Source organism: Nerophis ophidion, linkage group LG04 (assembly GCF_033978795.1).
Source record: "Nerophis ophidion isolate RoL-2023_Sa linkage group LG04, RoL_Noph_v1.0, whole genome shotgun sequence".
NCBI classification, from domain to species: domain Eukaryota; kingdom Metazoa; phylum Chordata; class Actinopteri; order Syngnathiformes; family Syngnathidae; genus Nerophis; species Nerophis ophidion.
This window is the reverse complement of record NC_084614.1, coordinates 55,916,600-55,941,759: the sequence shown is the minus strand read 5'-3', so window position 1 is coordinate 55,941,759 and position 25,160 is coordinate 55,916,600. Positions and strand designations below refer to the sequence as shown.

Below are 25,160 nucleotides of genomic sequence, written 5' to 3'. Positions count from 1 at the left end.
ATCACTTTCATCTGGCACTGTTCCACTAGCATTCAAAAAAGCGGTTATTCATCCTCTCCTTAAAAGACCTAACCTCGATCCTGACCTCATGGTAAACTACCGACCGGTGTCTCATCTTCCCTTCATTTCGAAAATCCTCGAAAAAATTGTTGCAGAGCAGCTAAATGAACACTTAGCATCTAACAATCTATGTGAAACCTTTCAATCCGGTTTTAGGGCAAATCACTCTACGGAGACAGCCCTCACAAAAATGACTAATGATCTATTGCTAACGATGGATTCTGATGCGTCATCTATGTTGCTGCTCCTCGATCTTAGTGCTGCTTTCAATACCGTCGATCATAATATTTTATTAGAGCGTGTCAAAACACAAATTGGTATGTCAGACTCAGCCCTGTCTTGGTTTAACTCTAATCTTACTGATAGGATGCAGTGCGTTTCCCATAACAATGTGACCTCGGACTATCTTAAGGTAACGTGTGGAGTTCCCCATGGTTCGGTCCTTGGCCCTGCACTCTTCAGCATCTACATGCTGCCGCTAGGTGACATCGTACGCAAATACGGTATTAGCTTTCACTGTTATGCTGATGACACCCAACTCTACATGCCCCTAAAGCTGACCAACACGCCGGATTGTAGTCAGCTGGAGGCGTGTCTTAATGAAATTAAACAATGGATGTCCACCAACTTTTTGCAATTCAACGCAAAAAAAAACGGAAATGCTGATTATCGGCCCTGCTAGACACCGACCTCTTTTTAATAATACAACTTTAACATTTGACAACAAAACAAGGCAACTCGGTAAAGAATCTGGGTATTATCTTCGACCCAACTCTCTCCTTTGAGTAACACATTAAAAGCGTTACTAAAATGGCCTTCTTTCATCTCCGTAATATCGCTAAAATTCGCTCCAGTTTGTCTACTAATGACGCTGAGATCATTATCCATGCGTTTGTTACGTCTCGTCTCGATTACTGTAACGTATTATTTTCGGGTCTCCCCATGTCTAGCATTAAAAGATTACAGTTGGTACAAAATGCGGCTGCTAGACTTTTGACAAGAACAAGAAAGTTTGATCATATTACGCCTATACTGGCTCACCTGCACTGGCTTCCTGTGCAATTAAGATGTGACTTTAAGGTTTCACTACTTTCACTACTTACGTATAAAACACTACACGGTCTAGCTCCAACCTATCTTGCCGGTTGTATTGTACCATATGTCCCAGAAAAGAAATCTCCGTTCAAAAGACTCCGGCTTATTAGTGATTCCCAGAGCCCAAAAAAAGTTTGCGGGCTATAGAGCATTTTCCATTCGGGCTCCAGTACTCTGGAATACCCTCCCTTGTAACAGTTTGAGATGCTACCTCAGTAAAAGCATTTAAGTCTCATCTTAAAACTCATTCGTGTACTCTAGCCTTTAAATAGACCCCCTTTTTAAACCAGTTGATCTGCCGTTTCTTTTCTTTATCTCCTATGTCCCCCCCCTCCATTGTGGAGGTGGTCCAGTCCGGTGGCCATGGATGAAGTACTGGCTGTCCAGAGTCGGGACCCAGGATGGACCGCTCGTCCAGAGTCGGGACCCAGGATGGACCGCTTGCCTCTCTATTGGTTGGGGACATCTCTGCGCTGCTGATCCGCCTCCGCTTGGGATGGTTTCCTGCTGGCTCCACTTTGGACGGGACTCTCGCTACTATATTGGATCCACTTTGGTCTGGATTCTTACGGTTATCTTAGATCCACTATGGATTGGACTTTCACAATATCATGTTAGATCCGCTGGACATCCATTGCTTTCGGACCCCTAGGTGGGGTGTGTGTGTGTGTGTGGGGCGGGGGGGGGGTGTGGGGGGCGGTGTTGCCCACATATGCGGTCCTCTCCAAAGTTTTCTCATAGTCATCATTGTCGACGTCCTACTGAGGTGAGTTATTCCTTGCCCTTATGTGGGCTCTACCGAGGATGTCGTTGTGGTTTGTGCAGCCCTTTGAGACACTTGTGATTTAGGGCTATATAAATAATTAACAAGACTATGGATACTTGTATACAGATTTGCAATTGGTTTGCCAGTGCAAATACATTTCGCTTAATGTTTTTCTTGTGTTTTTCAAAACATACTGCTCAGCTTTTACACATATGTGCTTGTAAGTCCTCTAAAAGTGTGTATCGAGTGTTGTGGTACTTTGGCTAAACACCAAACCAACACCAGAAATTTTGAGTCAATTGGACTTAACGTGACAAACTTTGGGGTTTAATAACAGCGCCATCATGTGGTGTGTTTGCTGGATTAATACTAGCACAAACAACACTGTAGTCCTGTATGTTTGGACACATTGTCATATTTTTGTGTGCTGCGGTTCAGGAGCAGAACAGTTACCTTACACAAACTAAATGCAACCATAATTACGTCAAAATTATGCAAGGCTCCCTTAAACTAAAAAAATGCATTGAAACAAGTTGTGGTATTCAATCATCGACTACAATATTAGATACACAAGCACCGTCTAAGAAACATAACAACAAAGACGGGTTTTTCATTCATGTGTGGGGGCGAATATCACAAAAGTGCAATTTTAGCGTTATTGATGTGTATATAGGCGAAAAAAAGAAGGTTATGGCAAACAAAAATGTTGTTTACTTCATCTACTGTATTTTTCGGAGTATAATTCGCTCTGGAGTATAAGTCGCACCTGCTGAAAATGCATAATAAAGAAGTAAAAAAACATATATAAGTCGCACTGGAGTATAAGTCACATTTTTTGGGGAAATGTATTTGATAAAACCCAACACCAAGAATAGACATTTGAGAGGCAATTTAAAATAAATAAAGAATAGTGAACAACGGGCTGAATAAGTGTACGTTATATGACGCATAAATAATCAACGGAGAACGTGCCTGGTATGTTAACGGAATATATTATGGGAAGAGTAATTCAAATAACTATTACATATGGAACATGCTATAAGTTTACCAAACAATCCGTCACTCCTAATTGATAAATCCGATGAAATCTTATACGTCTTGTCTCGTACGTGAATGTGCTAAATAATTTTATTTCAATATTTTACGGTAATATGTTAATAATTTCACACATAAGTCGCTCCTGAGTATAAGTCGCACACCCAGCCGAATTATGAAAAAAACTGCGACTTATAGTCCGAAAAATACGGTACTTTCCGTAAAATACGCGTAGAGGCTATAAAGTGTTTTTTTATCCAAAATTCTTCAATAATCGAACAAACTAATCATATTTTTCGATTACTAAACTAATCGATAACAGCAGCCCGAGAAAAAATTGTTTTGCACATCCAAAAGCAGCTGTCTCCCTCTCTATTAATTCAATATAGAGATTAGTCCAAGATTATGAATCAGGAATTATGCACTAATTGTAACAATAATCTGCCTTCACACCATCATAATCTTTCTCTTCCGTTACACAATGGCTGATTTTGCCAGCTGTTTACAAACTGCAGGCAGCGCTGACAAGACATGAATGAAGGATTTTAGAGACAAGCAAATACAATGTTTTTTGATGGCAACATTCAAGTGGTTTTACATGCTCCAAATGCAGGATAATTAGTGTGCAGACCTGCTGATTGTCACTACTTTACAAATTTGTTCACTTCCTTAAAGCCTTACAGTTTTACAGTTAACACGTCACGCTGCCTACAATTACATTGATATTAAATTACAGCCTTTAAACTGCTTGGCATTTCGTACGCGTTCTCAAAGTTCTTATCCGGCTGAACCTCCAGTGAGCCCATTATTTTCCACATGCCCAGACGTTACGTCTGCATTATAGCATGGAGATGTATAATCATCCAAAAGGATTGCTTTGCTGTGTGAGAAATCAAAGGACATGTTAACCGATATTCAAGCGGGTGAGAAATATCCACAAAAGACTTAATCACTCATGTGGAACTAAAGTGGAAGTACTTAAGGCCCATGAATGGTGCAGTGACTAAGAGGTGTATTAGGGGGTGCTAACTTCTGCTTTGTGTGATGTCCAAAGCTTTCATTATGCGACTAATTGCTTTGTGGTGAACCAAAGCCAAAGAGCCTTTCTCCATTAGGCCCCCATGTTGCAAAAAAAACTCTTGAATTTATCCATCCATCCTTCCATTTCCTACCGCCTGTCCCTTATATGTTTGCAAAATGTAAAGGCTGGATTTTTGAAATCTCAATATCGGTTCCGCTTTTTGTATTAAGTGGGTGCGTATCCTCCAATAGAATTTTTCGGGCAATCTTAGGAAGTATATAGAGCAGGCCTGGGCAATTATTTTGACTCGGGGGCCAAATTTAGAGAAAAAAATGTGTCTGGGAGCCGGTATATCAAATTTTTGGGAACACTAATACAAAACCTCACAATAATGTCTGATTGAATGCTAAAAACGTTATGACAGACCGCCCTAAAAAATTTAATGGAATTTTGCATTTTTCTACGAACGATAAAACACTGAATATTGACAACACATGAACGTCACACCCCCTTTCGATCGACATATTTTATAATCAAGTGAAACGCAACAAAAATGCAATAAACAGTGAAATATGAACGCGAAGGGTACAAAATAAACCTACCTAAAATCTGATACATGTAATATTTGCTGAATTTCCCTCAGGGATCAATAAAGTACTTTTTAATTCTATTTTATTCTATTCTATATATCACTTAGCTTTAGAACTTTGTTGTGAAAATCTCCTTCCACGTCTGTGGAAATGCTTCCCACCCACACTGTTTGGTGCCTCGTCTGAGCTGATGTGACGTAGATGACCATAGTAACTAATTAGATGAACATAGCAACTAATTAGATGACCATAGCAACTAATGAGATTACCATAGTAAATAGTATATCATCCATAAGTGCAGATTCCAAGCATTGAAATACTTTGTCTAGTTGAAGACTTACGGTCATTAGAAAACATGAACATAATGGCAGCTATACTTTCCATCTTAAAGATCTAAAAAAATGATTTGGGAATGTCCGGCGGGCCGGATTGAAAAGCTCAACGGGCTGCATGTGGCCCCCGGGTCTTACTTTGCCAAGTTGTGTTATAAAGGTTAACAGTGCATAAAAGTTAGGAATGTCTGAAATTAAAGGTTCCTTATTGCACATATTTTTAAGTCTCAAGGGTCACAGTGTAGTGCAGGGGTCACCAAGGCAGTGCCCGCGGGCACCAGGTAGCCCGTAAGGACCAGATGAGTCGCTCGCTGGCCTGTTCTAAAAATAGCTCAAATAGCAGCACTTACCAGTGAGCTGCCTCTATTTTTAAAATTTTATTCATTTACTAGCAAGCTGGTCTCGCTATGCTCGACATTTTTTAATTCTAAGAGAGACAAAAACTCAAATAGAATTTGAAAATCCAAGAAAATATTTTAAAGACTTGGTCTTCACTTCTTTAAATAAATTAATTTATTTTTTTACTTTGCTTCTTATAACTTTCAGAAAGACTATTTTAGAGAAAAAAATACAACCTTAAAAATGATTTTAGGACTTTTAAACACATATATCTTTTTATCTTTTAACTTATTTCCTCTTCTTTCCTGATCATTTAAATCAATGTTCAAGTATATATATTTTCTATTTTAAAGAATAATGAATACATTTTAATTTAATTCTTCATTTTAGCTTCTGTTTTTCCGACGAAGAATATTTGTGAAATATTTCTTCAAACTTATTGTGATTGAAATTCAAAGAAAATTATTCTGGCAAATCTAGAAAATCTGTAGAATCATATTAAATCTTATTTCAAAGTCTTTTGAATTTCTTTTAAAATTTTTGCTCTGGAAAATCTAGAAGAAATAATGATTTGTCTTTGTTTGAAATATAGCTTGGTCCAATTTGTTATATATTTTAACAAAGTGCAGATTGGATTTTAACCTATTTAAAACATGTTATAAAAAATATATATTTATTGTGAGAAATCATTAAGATGATCAGTGTTTCCACATGGAGAAATATGATTAATTATTAATAATAACATAGAGTTAAAGGTAAATTGAGCAAATTGGCTATTTCTGGCAATTTTTTTAAGTGTGTATCAAACTGGTAGCCCTTCGCATTAATCAGTACCCAAGAGGTAACTCTTGGTTTCAAAAAGGTTGGTGACCCCTGGTGTAGTGTATTGGAAGTGTGTTGGCCAACAATCTAGTCTGTGTTTTAGCTTTATTTTTAATAAGCAGTGTCCGTCCTCGTCGGCTTGTTACTTGTTACATATATGGTTATACCTCAACTTACAAGCTTAATTGGTTCTGTGACGGAGCTCTTAACTCAAAACACTCATCGTCTCCCACTCAAATAAACTGAAATACATTGATAGTTGCTCCCCCAAACAGCACAATTGCAACATGCAACATGCCTTTTGAAAAAACTTTTGATAATAAATATTGTGTCAAAAATAATTCAATAGAATGTAAATGCTGCTAACAACAGCAGTAGTTTAATCATGTTATACTAATGTACAGCATTTACCTTGGAAAATTGACTTGTAAGGTATCTTCTTCTAGATTCAAACACCATAAGCCGCCTTTCCATATTTTCATGGATATATGTGCGCCATTTACTTACTTCAACATTCTTGGCTGGCATTCGAATCATTCTGCTTCAGTATGGTGCAAACTTGCTGTGATACACTAAAACGGCTTTGCCAAAGGGTGATGTTTATTTGATGATTTATTTCTTCAATTCAATTAAGATAATCTGCTTCTTCTTCTCAGCACTGACCTTCACGCTCACATTCTTTGTTCCAATGTTTGCAAAACATAGTTATGTCAATCTTTGGTTTTAAGCCAATGCTAGTGATTAAGACTCGATGTTCTGGGTGAATCTTGCGGAGTTACCTGTGGCATATGTTACACCAACTAATGGCGGGCATGCTTGCAACTCACATTTTTTTTGTGTATCTTAAAACATTACAATAAGCCGAGGGACAGCTATTATCTCAAAACACTCTTGAGTTACTTCTGTACACTGTAACTCTGCACTTAATAGATGCCATGGTATAACGTACAAAAAACGTAACATTAAAAAGTGGGATGGGGGATGCTAAAAAAAAACGAGCATGGTACGTGAGCTATATTCTGACATTACAGTAATATTTTAACAGCGCCATCATGCTTGGTAAGCATATATAAAGTGGGCACATCTATTGTAGGTAGGGGCAGGTATGTAGCGGTAATATGTTTACAAGAAACATGTTTTTTTTTTTGTTTATGTCATGAAAACCCTAATCTTATACTATTTGAGCGTATCTTCCCCCAAAAGTGGAGCAAAGTGGGAGGATGATAGATTTCTAATTTAGTGTTTATAAACATGCTCTAGAGGCACATACCAGTGTTAGAAAACAACATTAAAAATTATTTTTTTTCACAATAGGGGACCTTTAATGTTGCCACAAACTGACGTTAAAATTCAGGAAAATACTTTTAAGAGATAATAATGCACAATTTGGGTTGATACTGTAGAGGAGAAGCACAATACTAAACATGTTGTTTAACTAAAGTTTCCAAAGAAGAAAAGAAGTGGAGGACTGACACAAAACATGTGACTCATGTGACTTTTTAACCTCAGCGACTTCACAGATCTCCTTCAGTCTGACAAAGAGAAACAAACCTCCCAAAAGTTTAACGAAGACAAGTTGACAATTGGGGCTGACTGACAAAGAGCATGTACTTTGTGATCTGACCTTTGACAGCAGCCACATCCCAGGTGGACTGGAGTTGAAAGAGCGCCGTTGTTTTGACATTGGACGACAATCCCTAAGTATGTGATACAATGCATAAGAGTGATTGTAGACATGCCCTGCACTAATATTGATACAAATAACAACTCCTTGACGACCCATAACAAATAGCATGCAATGACAGGCAAAATGGCTTTTTTGCAGCTTCCTAATACACTGCACTGTAAATAATTACCTGCTGCATAAGCAATCTCTACTGTACATTTAAACCCCTCAAATTTACAATTTTAGCACTTTCTAAAAATGTATATGTAGTGTAAGGACAATTTAAAGGGGAACATTATCACCAGACCTATGTAAGCATCAATATATACCTTGATGGTGCAGAAAAAAGACCATGTATTTTTTTAACCGATTTCCGAACTCTAAATGGGTGAATTTTGGCGAATTAAACGCCTTTCTGTTTATCGCGCTGGAGGCGATGACGTCAAAATGTGACGTCGCAGAGGTAACACACCCACCATTTTCCTTTTTCAACACATTACAAACACCGGGTCTCAGCTCTGTTATTTTCCGTTTTTTTGACTATTTTTTGGAACCTTGGAGACATCATGCCTTGACGGTGTGTTGTCGGAGGGTGTAACAACACTAACAGGGAGGGATTCAAGTTGCACCACTGGCCCGTTGATGCGAAAGTGTCTGCCGCCAGACCCCCATTGAATGTGTCTCCACATTTTACCGGCGATGCTAAGGCAGACATGGCATAGAGATGTATGGATAACCTGCAGATGCATTTGCAACGATAGTCAACGAAATCACAAAGGTGAGTTTTGTTGATGTTGACTGCCAGCTAATCGATGTTAACCTGCTACGCTAATCGATGCTAACATGCTATTTACCGGCGGTGCTAAAGCTGACATGGTACAGAGATGTATGGATAACCTGTAGATGCATTTGTAACTATATTACGTTTCCTTCCACCCACATTTAATGCAAAAAAAACACTTACCAATCGACGGATTTAAGTTGCTCCAGTGTCAAAAGATGCGAAAGTCCTGATCGTTTGGTCCGCACATTTTACCGGCGATGCTAACGCAGCTATTCGGCCATGCTATGGCTATGAATAGCGTCAATAGCTATTCGCTCAATAGCTTCAGTTTCTTCTTCAATACTTTCATACTCCAACCATCTGTTTCAATACATGCGTATGTCGCTGAAATCCGAGTTTGAATCCGAGCTAATGTCACTATATCTTGCTGTGCTATTCCCATTGTTTGTTTACATTAGCAGCACTGTATGACGTCACAGGGAAATGGCCAGTGTCTTCACAGAGAGCGAAAATAAGGCACTTTAAAGCTTTATTTAGGGATATTCGGAGACCGGTAAAATTTTGAAAAAAACTTCAAAAAATACAACAAGCCACTGGGAACTGAATTTTATTGTTTTTAACCCTTTTGAAATTGTGATAATGTTCCCCTTTAAAATACATTGAAAACATTGTCTACTGTAAAACATAACTTTAAAGCCCTTTGGCGGTCTTCCTGAACGTGTTTTTTATTCCACATTTGTGCAATTTTCACGCCATATTGTACTTGTACGAGAACACATAATTGTTGCATTGAATATGAATATCAATCAATCAATCAATGATTATTTATATAGCCCTAAATCACTAGTGTCTCAAAGGGCTGCACAAACCACAACACAAACCACAACGACAATAAAGTACACATGTTTCCTTGGACTGACAGCTCCGTTATTATGACTTGTGATACTTTATGTGTATAGCTGTTGAAGAGATGCTAACCACCACCATTGTTCTAACAATAGTCTGTGTTTATGGCATATGCAGCATGCTACCACAATTGTTTTGTTGAAAAAAATATTTAAAAAAAATCATAATATAATACGAGTAGATACATATTTTTTTAAATATTGTAAAGGAAGGTGTTTAATTTTGCCCTTCTATTAAACTTATATATCACTTACAACTAAATCTGTATTTGAAAAAATTAGATGAGTCAGTATTGTTGTTTTCCTGTGTAAAACCATTTCAGAGATACTTGACTGTTTTATTGCATTGCTATAATCACTTTCCATAAAGGCATGCCATTGGCATTTTGTGTTGGGCTTTTTTGCCTAAAATTTTAAAAACTCTTGAATTTTGAATGATGTTTATTTTAGAAATATCATCAATAGTTCTAGTCATGGACTAACGCTGTAGCTATGAAGAAGAGCTTACCACTTTGAAATGCTGGCAAAATATTGTCTTATTTGTGATATTCACTAATTTTGGCATGTTTTTAACAAGTACCTTAAGCTTCAAATGTTTTACTTGAAAAAGTCTACCGTACTTTAAATTGATAGTCAATTTGGTTGGTTTTCTGCCTTAATTATTTATTTGGACAGAAACTTTGTTTTTTGTTTTTTTTACTATAGATCTGTTTGCTCTTTTCTTTTTCATGTTCCAATAAAAAGTATGCATTGCCAGTGTTTCATTTCTTTGGGTGTTTTATTTTGTTTCAATCTTTAACAAAACATAAAACTGGGGTAAACAGTAACTGATTTTCATTGGACAGACTTTTTAAACATAATATATCTTACATTTTGGCACATGTTCTTTTGTTGCAAATAACGGCAAAGGCTTTTAGTTTGTCAAACCCACACAATATGAAAAACAAAATCAGTTGTGTTGTTATTGTCTAAAGATATATAATATACATGGTTTTCCATGGGTAGCAACATTATTTTCACATGATTTTTCTAGCACATGACACAACAAATGCCATTTATAATTGTTGTAAGTTTCATATCCAGGCAAAAATAACAGTATATAATATATCCCAGCAGTGTTCACGAAGACAACTTGTTACCACATTTATATTTAGAAAGATCAAGTATTATTAAATCCCAGTGACTGATCCAAGCAACGTGCTTATATTCTATGCGCCCATTTCCTTTTTGACAGCTGTGCTCTGCCAACAGCAATCATCTGGAAGTGTAAATCTCTAGTTTACCTGAAAAAGCTCTTCAGACACTTAAGCTGCTCACTATATAATAATAGGAGCTTTTAAAAATCACTCTTTTGAAATGGGAGCAGGACAGGAAAATGAGGGGGCCAATTATTTCAAATGGCCTCTGTCTTTTTTTTAATACATCAAGCTATCTTGCAACAGCAGCAGAAAAGCCAAGATTTAAGAGGGCAGAGATTGTACACGAACGAACATAAACAACTGACACAAAGCTATAGTATCAAGCTAAATCCAGCTGGTCACTCTCATTAGCCTCCATCTCTGGCCTGGACAAGAGACACTGCAGCACTGGTGGTCATAAACATTTCAAACATTCTTATCTCAAGCAACATCCTGTGCTGGGGGCACAATCTCTGAGGTGAAACCCACTAAATGAGCACCTTTGTCACCATCAAGCACTGCTGGCTAAATTGCCCTTCAGTGTAATATTTAGAGGATAATATGCAATCTGTAGATGGTTGATTCATACTGCTGCCAGACAACCTTGTAGGCCAGGAGGAGAGCCCAAGAGGCAACAGCACAGCGTCTCTGTCACTCATCTTTCGCATCTCCCTTTTCTGAGCAATGCTCTCAATTCACAAAAAGATCCAGAGCTCGGGGGCGAACGACTGCTCGTCTACCACCTCGGCCCACGCAGCTGCGACCAGTTGGGACAGATTTGTGATGACACTTTTCCGTGCAACTACTCCCTGGAAAGAAGCAGCCTTAATGAGGGAGTAAATTGTAATGAGGATGACTTTGCACGTTTGTTAATGTGCGTGACTCCTGGATTATGAGTGCTATTTTTGAGCAGAAACGTTCCAGCGATTTGTCCCAAATCAGAACTACCACCTGTCTGCATTCACAGGCTCAAACACACACACTGAAAATACAAAAAGTATGTATCCTCCACAGGGTCTGAAGAGAAAAAATAAGGGAGATTTGACTCACACTGGCTGAATGTCATCAGGAATATTTATAATTTGGGTCAAGCCAATTCAACATGATGCTAATTTTTGTAGTATGGTATAGTATAGTGGTTGTCGCGTTAACAATATTTTGGTATCAGTGAACCAAAATGTATTTCGATACTTTCTGATACTTTTCAGAATCAGAATAGTTTTTACTGCCATTGTTTGAGAACAAATTCGCAAATTAAGAATTTTTCTTGGTGCAATTGTTTTCAAATTTAACGACCACTAAGGACTAAAAATAAATATTTTTATCATAAAACAAACATAAGTTTCTTACTGCAATCAAATAACAATTTTGGAATTAAATAACACAGTGACCATACTAGACAACTTATTTTAGTAATAAGTAAGCAAAGAGTAAATGATTTGATCATTACTAACGGTCTTGCTGTTTCAAACGTGAATGTTGTCGATGCTGCATTATCTGATTATTTCTGTGTTTTCTTCGACTTGTCTGTTAGAGCCAAACCTGTATTAGGTCTGCAGTTGTTTGAGGAAGACTTATAAATGATAGAATGTGGATCCAGTTTGTGGAAATTACTAGGTTTGACAAAGCAATACTGGTATGCTAATGTTGAGAATCTGTTGAAAGCCTATGCATAAAGTATTGTATATATTTTAGATACCATTGCTCTTGTCAAGGTTGGAATGGTTAAAAGTTGACAAAAGGCGCTTTGGAGAAATGAAAACTCGGCATGGGCAAATAAAAGGGAGTGCCGCATCATCACAAAGATGAGTAACAATAATTTTATCCTGTTTGCTATGGTAAACAGATTAACAAACCCTCACATTTCACTCCCAATAGAAATAATTTCTACATAAAAGTGCAATGACTTTATAATATTATTTCATGATAAAGTTCAAGGCATTAAAAATGCAACAATTCCTGGAAAACAAATACTGTAGCTATTCTGCAGCCAACTACTCAACTAGAGCTGGCACATTTTACTTCTGTTACTGACCAAACAGTTGAAAAAATAATCCACAGTCTGAATCCATTAACAAGTCTATGTTGCATAGTGTGTTACCACAAGTCACTCATCGAGTAAACATCTCACTTCAGACTGGAACATTTCCAAACGCCTTAAAACTGTTGTGATTAAACTCCTCTTAAAGAAGAGTAGTCTTGATAGCACAGTATTTAACAACCATTGACCCATATCAAACCTACCATTTTTGGGTAATGTTCTAGAAAAAGTTGAATACCAACAGCTAAGTGATATTCTCCTCCATAACAATGTGTTTGATACTTTCCATTCAGGATAGAGACCCCACCTCAGCACTGAAACAGTTCTGATCAAGATGACAAATGATATTCGCCTGAACACAGACAGAGGAAAAGTCTCAGTCTTGATTCTGCTAGACCTGAGCGCTGCCTTTGACACAGTTGATTGTACAAACTATTTACAGAGGTTAGAAAACAGATATATTTGGTTATGCTCTTAACTGGTTCAAGGCCTATCTCGATCACAAGACAATTTTTTAAAATGAGTAACTCATGTGCCTCTGAGCAAATGGCTATGACCTGTGGGGTTCCTCAGGGCTCAATGTTGGGACCCATATTGTTCAACTTCCACATGCTGCCTCTCCGCAAGCTAATACACAGCTTCAATGTGTCCTACCACAATTATGCAGATGACACTCAGACCTACGGGTCACTGACGGCAAAGTATCATTGGCCTAGTGATTCACTTTGTAGCTGTATCGAACAGATCAGTGTGTGGATGCAAAACAATATTCTTCAGCTAAACTCAGACAAAACCGAAATCAGTGTTTGTGGCCCAAGTAGCAAATATAAACTATTATTACAGAACCTCTCCTTGAAACTTCAAAATTAGGTCAGAAATCTAGGGGTAATAATGGACTCAGACTTGAACTTTAACAGCCACATCTAGTTAATAACATCGGCAGCTTTTTACCACCTAAAATTGTCACCAAAATCGAAGGGAAAATGTCTATATCAGACATTTTCTCCAGCAGGTTAGACTATTGTAAATGCATTCTCACTGGGCTCTCTAAGCCAGCTGTTAAGCAGCTGCTTTACATCCAGAATACTACTACTTGAGTACAGACTACAACTACAAAATATGACCATATCAGTCTGGTGCTTAGGTCACTGCAATGGCTTCCTGTTGTTCAGAGAATAGACTTTAGACTTTATAACAGCTTTGCTTGTGTACAAGTCTTTCCATGGTCTTGTGCCAAAGTACATTTCTGAAATGTTAGAATCATATGAACCATCTCGAGCACTGAGAACCTCCCGGAGTGGTCTCCTGCTTGTGCCCAAAGTCAGAACTAAACATAGTGAGGCTGCATTTAGTTTTATGCTCCTAAAATATGGAATAATCTTCCAGAAGATGTGAGACAGGCTTCAACATTGGCTATGTTCAAATCTAGACATCCATCCATCCATCCATCTTCTTCCGCTCATCCGAGGTCGGGTCGCGGGGGCAGCAGCCTAAGCAGGGAAGCCCAGACTTCCCTCTCCCCAGCCACTTCGTCTAGCTCTTCCCGGGGGATCCCGAGGCGTTCCCAGGCCAGCCGGGAGACATAGTCTTCCCAACGTGTCCTGGGTCTTCCCCGAGGCCTCCTACCGGTTGGACGTGCCCTAAACACCTCCCTCGGGAGGCGTTCGGGTGGCATCCTGACCAGATGCCCGAACCACCTCATCTGGCTCCTCTAGACAGTACACACTTTATTTATTTTAAGCATATGACAACTGAAAATATTTTATATACACTATTTCTTTTTAATTTAAATCATGATTGTTCTTATGAGTATCTTAATTTCTGATTTTAATTAAAATGCTGTTTTTTTTTTATGTATTTTTTCTTGTCCTTGTTGTGATTTTCTGTAAAGCACTTAATTGACTTGTGTACGAATTGTGCTCTATAAAAAACATGGCCTTGCCTTGCCTATATGTGAGCAAACGAGTTACAAGGGCTCATAATTTGGCTGCTGACGAATCCAGTAATGTGTCATTTTTGATTGTATTGTTTTGTCAAAATATATGGGACAAATGGTAGAAAATGGAAGGATGGATAGATGGATTACTAATCTACTTGTTAATTTACTATTAATATATATTTACTTTCAGTCTTAAAGGTTATATCCAAACTTATGTTAAAAGCTAATAAGCATTTATTATTCTGTTGTTTGGATATTTTACATAAGTTTTGGGTGATACTACAAATTTGGGTATAGATCCATTACCAAGTAATTACAGGGTCACACATTGTTCATAATTGAAGTTCTCCTGTGTCCAGGGGCGTATTTCCTGAGTTTATAAACAATAAATAAGACAAAAGATAAGATTGTGATAATAAAAAATATCGATGTCATCATTGTGGTATTGACTATATTCAGCTCTTGTACTTGGCATTGTTACAGTTGATATTGGTATAGATCCACTTGTGTGTTTACATACAGGAGCGTTAGCTTGCTGTTAGCAGTTAGCTATATGGTGTGTAGTGAAGCATGATTACCTAATCCTCGTCCTACAGGGATAACACTTGAAAGAAACATAGTTTATTTGTCGCTTTAACGTTATTGAGGTGTATTGTTAGGGTTGCGGTTAATAGTGTGATTAAAGCATGCAGAGATTGCAGGCAGTGTGCAGGCAGAAGATCCCTTTACAATGTACCACCAAGCAGCGTATCAAAAAACAAGTATCACTGATGTGGGACAAGCAGTTAACCAATAGTGATAATCCAAAAGATAGCAAAAACAAGCAAAACAAGGTAAGGCAAGACAAAAACACTAGAAGGCAAAACACGATCATCATAACAATTAATAAGTGTCACAACAAAGGCAACACTGGCAGATAAACCCTCCTGAGCTGTAATAAGGGACAGGTGAGCTTCCTATTTGCAAATCAGGAACAGGTGAAGAGAACAGGCTTCAGACCATAAACAGAAAAAGGAATCGAAATAAGTGCACTGGACAGGGAAAAACACTAAACACAAGAAAAATACACAAAAGTCCAACAGTCTTGAAGGATCATGACATGTACATGCTCCAAATTGTGCTAGTGTCACTTCATCGACTTTTTATATATACTCAGTAATTCTGCACATGCCAAACGTATTAATTTACATATTTCACATACAACAAAGTAACATTAAGGAGTTGGAGAGGAAGACACAAATGTTAGCAACACTAGCATTGCATTGTTACAGTCTCATTTTTACAGCAACATGCTGGGTACGCCTACTAAATTAAGAAAAATGTGCAAACATGGCAAACTAACCAATCTGGTAGTTAGCAGAGCGACAAGCTTTATTTTAAAATGTGTAGCAAAGCCTGTTGTTGTTGTTTTTTTTGTTTTTTTGCAAATCAGCCCTCTGTCAAGTGGTGAGCGTAGAGTTCAGGGCAGGCTCATCAAGCTACATCCATTAAGAGTGGTCATAAACTTTAAACGTTATAACATCAATAGAAAGTAAAAGTAGCATCCGAGGGGTTTTAGCCCTTTGAGACACTTGTGTTTAAAGGCTATAAAAGTAAACTTTGATTAATTGATCAATTTAATGTGTAAAGTATATGATTTTCGATCAATAACAAAATGTATATTATTGTTGTGCAGTAGATTGCAGTGGTATCGGACCACTCTAACTTACACATTATATATTTGAAACACTTTACCCAAGATAGGGTAACTAAAACACGTATAGGACTACTATCCATCCATCCATTTTCTACCACTTGTCCCTGTCGGGTTTGTGGGGGTAGCTGACGCCTATCCCAGTACTAATTATTGCATTGTGAGTGTATAGGCCACAATAACAGATCCTTATTATTTGTTGCATTGTGCTTCAAAAGAGAGCAGTCAGCCCTGTATCTTAGCAGTCCTTAGAAACCAGACGACAACAAGCCTATCACATTAAGAACTGGATGTGCAGTGCCATGGTTAGCACCCTGGGGAGGTTGTCTGACTATGTACAAGAGAGAATAAATGCTTGGTTTGGGTTTCAATTTAATGTCTGGGTCTGGGTTAAGTATGTGCATAGCCAAGAAATTATAGTTTGTTTATTTGTTCTAAAATGTTGGGAAATGTAGAATAACAATACAAATATGAATACAGTTTTGATGAGTCTGATTGTTTAATGGATAAGGGAGGGTGTGTTAAGTGTGTGCCAAGGGAGGCACTGTTTGTCTGGCTCTGGGACTGACTTTGTCATGAGTTGTTCTGGCAAGGGAGTAGACAAGAACCAGCATGGGGAGCATAGAGATGACTAGTACTGCAAGAAATTTGTTTTCTTATTTTGGAATGGCGATGATCAGGATTATTTTATTGTGTTTCCTTAAATTGTGGCCTGCGCCATATTCCAATAGCATCACCTGGTGCATAAAGTTGATTAATAAACGTCTTTCATCAAATAAACACTGTTTTTTTACTAGATCTCATAGTGTTTCCCATACATTCATTTATTTGTTGTCCACTAATAAATTTGGACAGCAACAAATAGATGCTGTACTACCTGTTCCGCCCTAGTGTGACGATCTGTCACATTCATGTCTTGTTATGTTTCCTTAATTGGTGTTTATTTTCTGTCAGCGCTCTTATTTTAGTTCCATTTCGTGCTTGTCTCTCCTTGAGTGCTATTTCCCCTCACCTGTCCCTGATTGGCAGCTTGGCTAAACCTGTTTTCTATCAGCTGGCTGCTATTAATGCCTGCCTCCCCCTCTAGTCCTGGCTCCTGTTTTCCCTGCATTTTGACATTAAAGTAATGTTTTCCTTCACTACGCGTGCTATCTCTGCATCTTGGGGTTCACCACCAACAGCAATTTATGACACTTTGCTCATTAACACATTATGTCAGTGAATGTAAAATGCATCCTGAAAGTATTCACTGCGCTTTGTTATTTCCACATTTGTCTTTTTTACAGCCTTTTTCCAAAATGAAATTAAAAAAAATTGTTCTCAAAATTCTACACATAATACTCCGTAATGACAAGGTGCAAAATCTTTTTCAAAAATGTTTGCAAGTGTAATAAAAGTAAAAAACTAAGAAATCACATGTTCACAAGTAATTTACAGCTTTTGCTTGATACTTTTGGCAGCAATTACAGCCTCAAGTGTTTTTGACTACAATGCCACAAGCTTGGCACACCTATCTTTAGGCAGTTTCGCCCATTCCTCTTTGCAGCACCTCTCAAGTTCCATCTGGTTAGATGGCAAGTGTCAGTGCACAGCCATTTTCAGATCTCTCCAGAGATGTTCAATCGGATTCAAGTCTGGTCTCTGGCTGGTCCGCTCAAGGACATTTACAGAGTTGTCCTGAAGCCATTCTTTTGATATCTTGGATGTGTGCTTAGAAACCTTGTCCAGGTAAAAGATGAACTGTTGCCCCACTTTCCGGATGCACTAAATAGCTTGTCATACAACTGTGCTTTTTTTTTTTTTTGATTGTTGTGGCCGAAAATGCCTGAATTCACAACAGCTTTTTGTTGCATAGGTTGCGGCAAAAATTGCAACGCTTTGAGCCTTTTTTTAATAACCAGTGAATCAATTTAAGAATGTATGAATTCGCCATCAATGTTTTAAGTCTTCCGCGTAACCTTGACCTTAAAAAACAGGATTACAACAAAAATTGGAAAACAAATACTGTATTGATGTTTTACGTGTTTTATACCACAGATTAAAAAGTAGACATTAGATGGCAGTAAAAACACACACTCAAAGCTTATTGTCAAATTATTATACTGTTTGAATGAATTATAAGTAATGATAGTAACAATATTTATATTTAACAGAAATAAACACAATTAAAGCTTCCTTTTTGTCCTGTCGTACACAAATTGCAGACATTATCTATGGATGTTTTACATTTGAAAAAGTGTTTTTCCATCTGAAACGTTCATTCAAGTTCCAAAATATTTTTATACTCAAACATTAAAAGCATTTGCGAACTGTTGAGAGCATTCAATAGTGGAAGTTTTTGTTGGTAAATAAGAGACAATGAAAGATTATCATCACACGTCAACATCTCTATCATGTAAACGCTGCCTCTTTGCTAAGTCAGTATTGCAAATGAAAACATGTTATTAATTGTCTTACCTTAAATGAACAAAGTTTAAATAAATATTTTCATAAATGTAAACTAGGAAGTGAGGACACCGGTGTGTTGTTAAATGGCAGAGGTGTGGACTCAAGTCACATCACTTGGACTCGAGTCAGACTCGAGTCATGAATTTGATGACTTTAGACTCGACTTGACAAAATGTAAAGGGACTTGCAACTCGACCTAGACTTTAACATCAATGACTTGTGACTTCACTTGGACTTATGCCTTTTGACTTGACAAGACTTGCTACTTTCTCCAATACCCAAAGATTAAAAAGTTATTCAGGAGCGCTCCTTATCTTTCATTGTGTACGTGTGTGTCTGTCAGCGTGCGTGCTGTCAGTACAACATCCAATCAAATTACATCCACTATTTTTTCATCCCACAGCATTCATCCAATCAAATTGCAGGACAACCAACAAAGAAGAGCTGTCAAAGAATGTGCCAGTGAGGAAAAATTAAGCCAAAGATAGATTTGTTCGGGTATAAAAACTACAAGTTGGTCAACAAAACACGAATTGCAGTATGCAAAACATGCGGTTCGAAGATTACAGACGGAGATGTAATAACTTCCAACTTCGTTCAATATTTGAAGTTGCACAAAGAAGGGTATGTTTTGAATGTAAGCTAATGTTTTTTGAGTAAGTAACGTAACTTTTATTTGCTGAAGTTAAATCAGTGAGGCTGTAAACTCACTGCCAACGTTATAACCATAGACATCTTATAAGTAGACGCAGCATCAAGCGATACTGCCTACTGGCGCTGACGAGACGCCGGGCCGCCATTTTGGAGTGGTGATCTGCTCCACTCAGTGCAATTCATTTGGCAAGAGCAATTAATTGCACATTTAATTCATTTTACCTCACTGAATACTACTGATTTCCACACAGTTTTCGTCATATGTGTCGCTATAACAAAGGACACATGTTTTGGCATGTTTTATCATTCATAGTCTGCGTAACAGTGATAGAATATTCTTAGAATATTCTTCTATAAGTGACCAGACGTTTGAGATCAAAACTGGGAATATAATCCCAGAGAAGGAGGAAAAAACGGTCAGCTATTTTTACGTTGAAGAAACAATATGATTAGGTTAAATATACATGCGTATATCCTACATAAACAATGTATGAAAACATTAGATATCTATATATCTTACGGACCTACAGACAGTATCTCTGTTGCTGCAGCTGCAGAGTTTATTCTGTCTTGACAATTTGTATTGATATTTTGTATTACATTCTTCCCTTAAATGATAATATTTACAGTGATTGTTTTCTATGTATTTTTTATGTATGTTGCTTTGGATAAAAGTGTCTGCCAAATACTTAAACATAAACATATATAAACACCTGAAAGTCTTAATATCAGCTAAAACCACCAATCTGTTTCACTGGATTCAGAATAAAACCAAATTGTGTTTTACCCAACAATGTAAGCATTTGAATATTGTTACTTAAAGAATTATTCCTGGTTGCAATTATACTGTTAAGAAAGTAATGTCTTGTATTTTGCCTAAAATGAAAATGCATCATAATCAGTTGCGACCGGTGAATTTTGTTTTAGGTGGGGCTGACAGTTTGTAAACCAAACACCTGCAGGGGGGTCCTCCTCCTCCAGAAGATTTATTTGTGATTTTCACATACAAATATTGAAGTTCTTTGCTCCTTCTAAACTATGTGGTAATATTATTTTCACAAAATACAACAATAGTACGTTAATGTTAAATCTTACTTGTGAAAAGTAATCCCCTGTTTCCTATTTTCAACCGTCCGCTTATTTGAGCAGGAAAACGCTGAACACCAGCATCTTTGTTTTCTACCTGTCAACTGTCAGTTTAGGCTGCTCGCCAGCTCCTCATCACCACTTCAAGATGGCAGCTGAATTTCTCGTGTCACAGCAGCCAATGTTGCGTCTCCTTATAAGATGTCTATGGTTATAACGTCATTGCAAACACGGCAATCTGTTGCGTCCACTGCAGTTTGCAACCTTATTCATATTTTTGTCAAGTAATTTTTTTAAGCAGGGTTGCATGAGGTATCTATACATAACGTTACGTTAGTCAATGTATCACACACAGTAACGTAACGTTAGACGGCGGTCAGCAGCACCGCGTATTTTAGCCACCTACAAAAAGACAAACATAGTCAAATAAAGGTCACTTAAAATGTATACTATATTAAAAATGTGTACATATTACATAGGGCCCTGAAATCTAAAAATTACAACTCTGTTCATTGTTGTAATCATGCATTAGTTATGTTTTTTCATTTGTACGCACACATAAACACACATACAGTATGAGATGAGATCAATGAGATAAGGTAAAAACAGGATGCAAACGGCTGTGGAATTAGTTACAATGCAATATGCCTTGTAAATACAATGTTAACACTATTGTGCAAATCAGTACAGTTGCACTTATTTTTCAAATGTGTTTATTCTGTAACGGAATGAGTTAAATGTTTGAAATGACTGGTTAATAGTGCTATTATGAAATGCAATGTTAGCACCATTTTTTTCCAGGAATTTCAAACGCACTTGTTTAAATAAATAAATACAGAGTTTTAAAAGCATACACAATCTGTGTAAATATATTAGTCTGTGGTTAAAAAAACTTGAAAGCACTTGAAATTCAAAAAGCAGGACTTGGGACTTGACTTCAGACTTTCCAGTCTTGACTTTGGAACTAACTAGGGACTTGCCTGACTCGGGACTTGAGGGCAAAGACCTGAGACTTACTTATGACTTGAAAAACAATGACTTGGTCCCATCTCTGTTAAATGGTAATATACTGCATTACCCAGAAGGCTTCACGCTGTACACAATAACAGGAAGTAGGTACGAGCAGCACTGGTGACGGCAATTGGGCCGTTGGAGCGATTAAGAGTTAATATTTATTGTTACACGTTGCTGTTCCTGCTTCATCTACACGAGAAACAAACGCAAGTTTTGATTAGACAGCTTAATCAGACTTTGACTGTTGTTTGATTCGTCTTTTTTTTTTTATTACAACACAGGAGGGCTCCTTGCAGAAGCAGCTGTATTAGTGATTTCCTCCTCAGTCTCCGGTGCCAGTTTGCGGCGACCACCAGTTGCCACTGTCCGCCTGACATGGCCGTCACAGGAACACGTTTTGACAGCAATAGGTGTCAAAATGATCACCGAAATAAGTTACTATATATGTCATCACAAATATTAACATTAAGCATTAAAGTTTTATTCAGGTGTACTGGAGAGGAGGCTACGCCGGATAGTCGAATCTCGGATTCAGAAGGAACAGTGTGGTTTTTGTCCTGGTAGTGGAACTGTGGGCCAGCTCTATACTCTCGCAGGGTTCTTGAGGGTGCATGGGAGTTTGCCCAACCAGTCTACATGTGCTTTGTGGACTTGGAGAAGGCATTCGACCGTGTCCCTCGGGAAGTCCTGTGGGGAGTGCTCAGAGAGTATGGGGTATCGGACAGTCTTATTGTGGCGGTCCGCTCCCTGTACGATCAGTGTCAGAGCTTGGACCGCATTGCCGGCAGTAAGTCGAACACATTTCCAGTGAGGGTTGGACTCCGCCAAGGCTGTCATTTGTCATCGATTCTGTTCATAACTTTTATGGACAGAATTTCTAGGCGCAGTCAAGGCGTTGAGGGGTTCCGGTTTGGTGGCCGCGGGATCAGGTCTCTGCTTTTTGCAGATGATGTGGTCCTGATGGCTTCATCAGGCCGGGATCTTCAGCTCTCACTGGATCGGTTCGCAGCCGAGTGTGAAGCGACCGGAATGACAATCAGCACCTCCATGTCCCAGTCCATGGTTGTAGCCCGGAAAAGGGTGAAATGCCATCTCCGGGTTGGGGAGGAGACCCTGCCCCAAGTCGAGGAGTTCAAGTACCTAGGAGTTTTGGTCACGAGTGAGGGAAGAGTGGATCGTGAGATCGACAGGCGGATCGGTGCGGCGTCTTCAGTAATGCGGACGTTGTACCAATCCGTTATGGTGAAGAAGGAGCTGAGTCGGAAGGCAAAGCTCTCAATTTACCGGTCGATCTACGTTCCCATCCTCACTTATGGTCATGACCGAAAGGATAAGATCACGGGTACAAGTGGTCAAAAAGAGTTTCCTCCGCCGGGTGGCGGGGCTCTCCCTTAGAGATAGGGTGAGAAGCTCTGCCATCCGAAAGGAACTCAAAGTAAAGCCGCTGCTCCTCCACATCCAGAGGAGCCAGATGAGGTGGTTCGGGCATCTGGTCAGGATGCCATCCGAACGCCTCCCTAGGGAGGTGTTATGGGCACGTCCAACCGGTAGGAGGCCACGGGAAAGACCCAGAACATGTTGGGAAGATTATGTCTCCCGGCTGGCCTGGGAACGCCTCGGGATCCCCCAGGAAGAGCTAGACGAAGTGGCTGGGGAAAGGGAAGTCCGGGCTTCTCTGCTTAGGCCTGCTGCCCCCGCAACCCGACCTCGGATTAGCGGAAGAAGATGGATGGATGGATGGATGGATGGATGGATGGATGGATGGATGGATGGATGGATAAAAGCATTGGCAAAAAAGTACATTTTGTGTCCTTGCCTCAATAGATATTTCATTGCTAAGAAGAAATGTTGGCAATGCCCGAACAACCACCTGTGTATGTCGCCAAAGTATGTACAGCCTGTAAAAATTAAGTTGGCGTGAGGAAGCGTACATTTTGACGTAAATGTCCATCTTGATACATCTCATTTTGCCATGAAAACGGTTGTACGCCCATGGTCTGTCAGATAATAAGAGGATGTCGCAGGAGAGATACGTTTAGCTAATTTGGCACTTTGAGGCTATATTTTGTATAGCAGAGGTTATTCAGACTCCAATAGATTGTCTTTTTCAAAAAGGTAATTAGCAAAACATTTTGAAGCTTTTTTTTTTGTGTTCTGACTTTTAGAGACTCTAACATGGAATAATAAATCAGCTCTTCTCAACGAGCATCGAGTCCAGTGTTGATAACTTTAAATCACTATTTACAGTATATTTGTTGTGAGGTGACCCCAAATAAAAGGATATCAGACAGCAACCTAAGTATAAAATGCATTTGTACAAACAAAGTCCTCCATACCTAAAAATGCCCACCTCATCATCATAGTGAATGAATATATAAACACAATTAGGAGATACATGACAGCAAACTTATATAAGAATGTACAGAGTTTGTATAAATTAAGGCCTCCCATGCATAACTGTAAGCACCTAAAACCTAATAGACACCTGTTACCTGTCTGCTATTGAAACAAATAGCCTTTGGCCACTACAGGACAAAATACAGTAATTAGGTGACAGTTGGAGCAGGTTATTGACAATATTTACAGGCTAGCAAAAGACAGTGGTGTTTAGGAGATAAGGGACATTTGGTTTTACCTCTCTAATTGGGAGATGAATTTAAAAAAGGCCAAAAAATGGAGTGAAAGTAGCAAAAGGAAGAAAGGGGGCATTTATGTCTCTTGGGTAAACACTAAGAGGATTTAAGAATTTAAGATGGCAGCAAGACAGGGCACATTATGTTCTCGGGCAGTTAAGTTCAAATGACTATGCAAGATGATGTCAGGAAGTGACACATGTGCTTTTAAATTGCCTGGTAGCTTCCAGAAGAAGTAGAAGAAGGAGTGTCGTAGACTTCTGCAGGTGTCACTGTGACAAGCATAGAGCTGCTCCAGCTCCATTTACAGGACTTGTCACTAGAATTTGAGCGGCGGAGACTCGTTTTACCTTGCCGGACAACAGCAGATACGCCATGTGTTGAATTTCAGACATGTCGAGACAATACAACAGTTAGTAAACAATCAATGAATCTAATAATGTGCTTCCTGCTGCAACCAATGGTGGTGTGTTGCGTTTAATCGATCGGCTGCTTAACCTACTCAAATCACTCAGCTTGGAGTTTTTCTTGTTCAGGACAAGCCGGATTCAAACAACAATGCCGTAAGGACAACACGGTGACCGTGATTTTAGTTTACGCTGTGACAGGAGGACTTTTGCTTAAGTCAGCCAAAATACACCAGACGGTTGAATGCATTGATAATAGGGCCCTGCTTGCATCCACGTGACTTTTCTCCCCTATAGAAGTGACACTGGCCGCTGTCCCTGGTCCTGAAACGTGAGCCAAGCCCAATTATGACATAAATGTAGCATTGCGGTGTGCAAGAGGACACCCGGGTGTTTCAGAGATGCTCCATACAGTGGAGTGGGGGTTTATGTTGCAGGATGCAGATAGTTTTGACTCGCACAAAGTGCAATGGCACACAAGCAACAGTGCGAGGCGTATGTGTGATGCAGCTGAGCAGAGAGAGTTTGATTGATCACGTGGTCTATCGGAACCTGCGAGAGTTGAGGAAAATTGCTGCATAGACGCCTCTAAGGCATATTTGTGCAACACACCGAGACACATTTCAAGGGTGCACCCTGAAGCCCCATTGCT

The 25,160-nt window shown here is 38.7% G+C and overlaps 1 protein-coding gene across 6 annotated transcripts in view; it reads right to left on the bottom strand.

Annotated features, from left to right (window-relative positions):
* Nucleotides 1-25,160, bottom strand: part of nrg2a (neuregulin 2a) — a 273,699-nt gene that overhangs the window by 247,722 nt on the left and 817 nt on the right. The window lies entirely within an intron of this gene.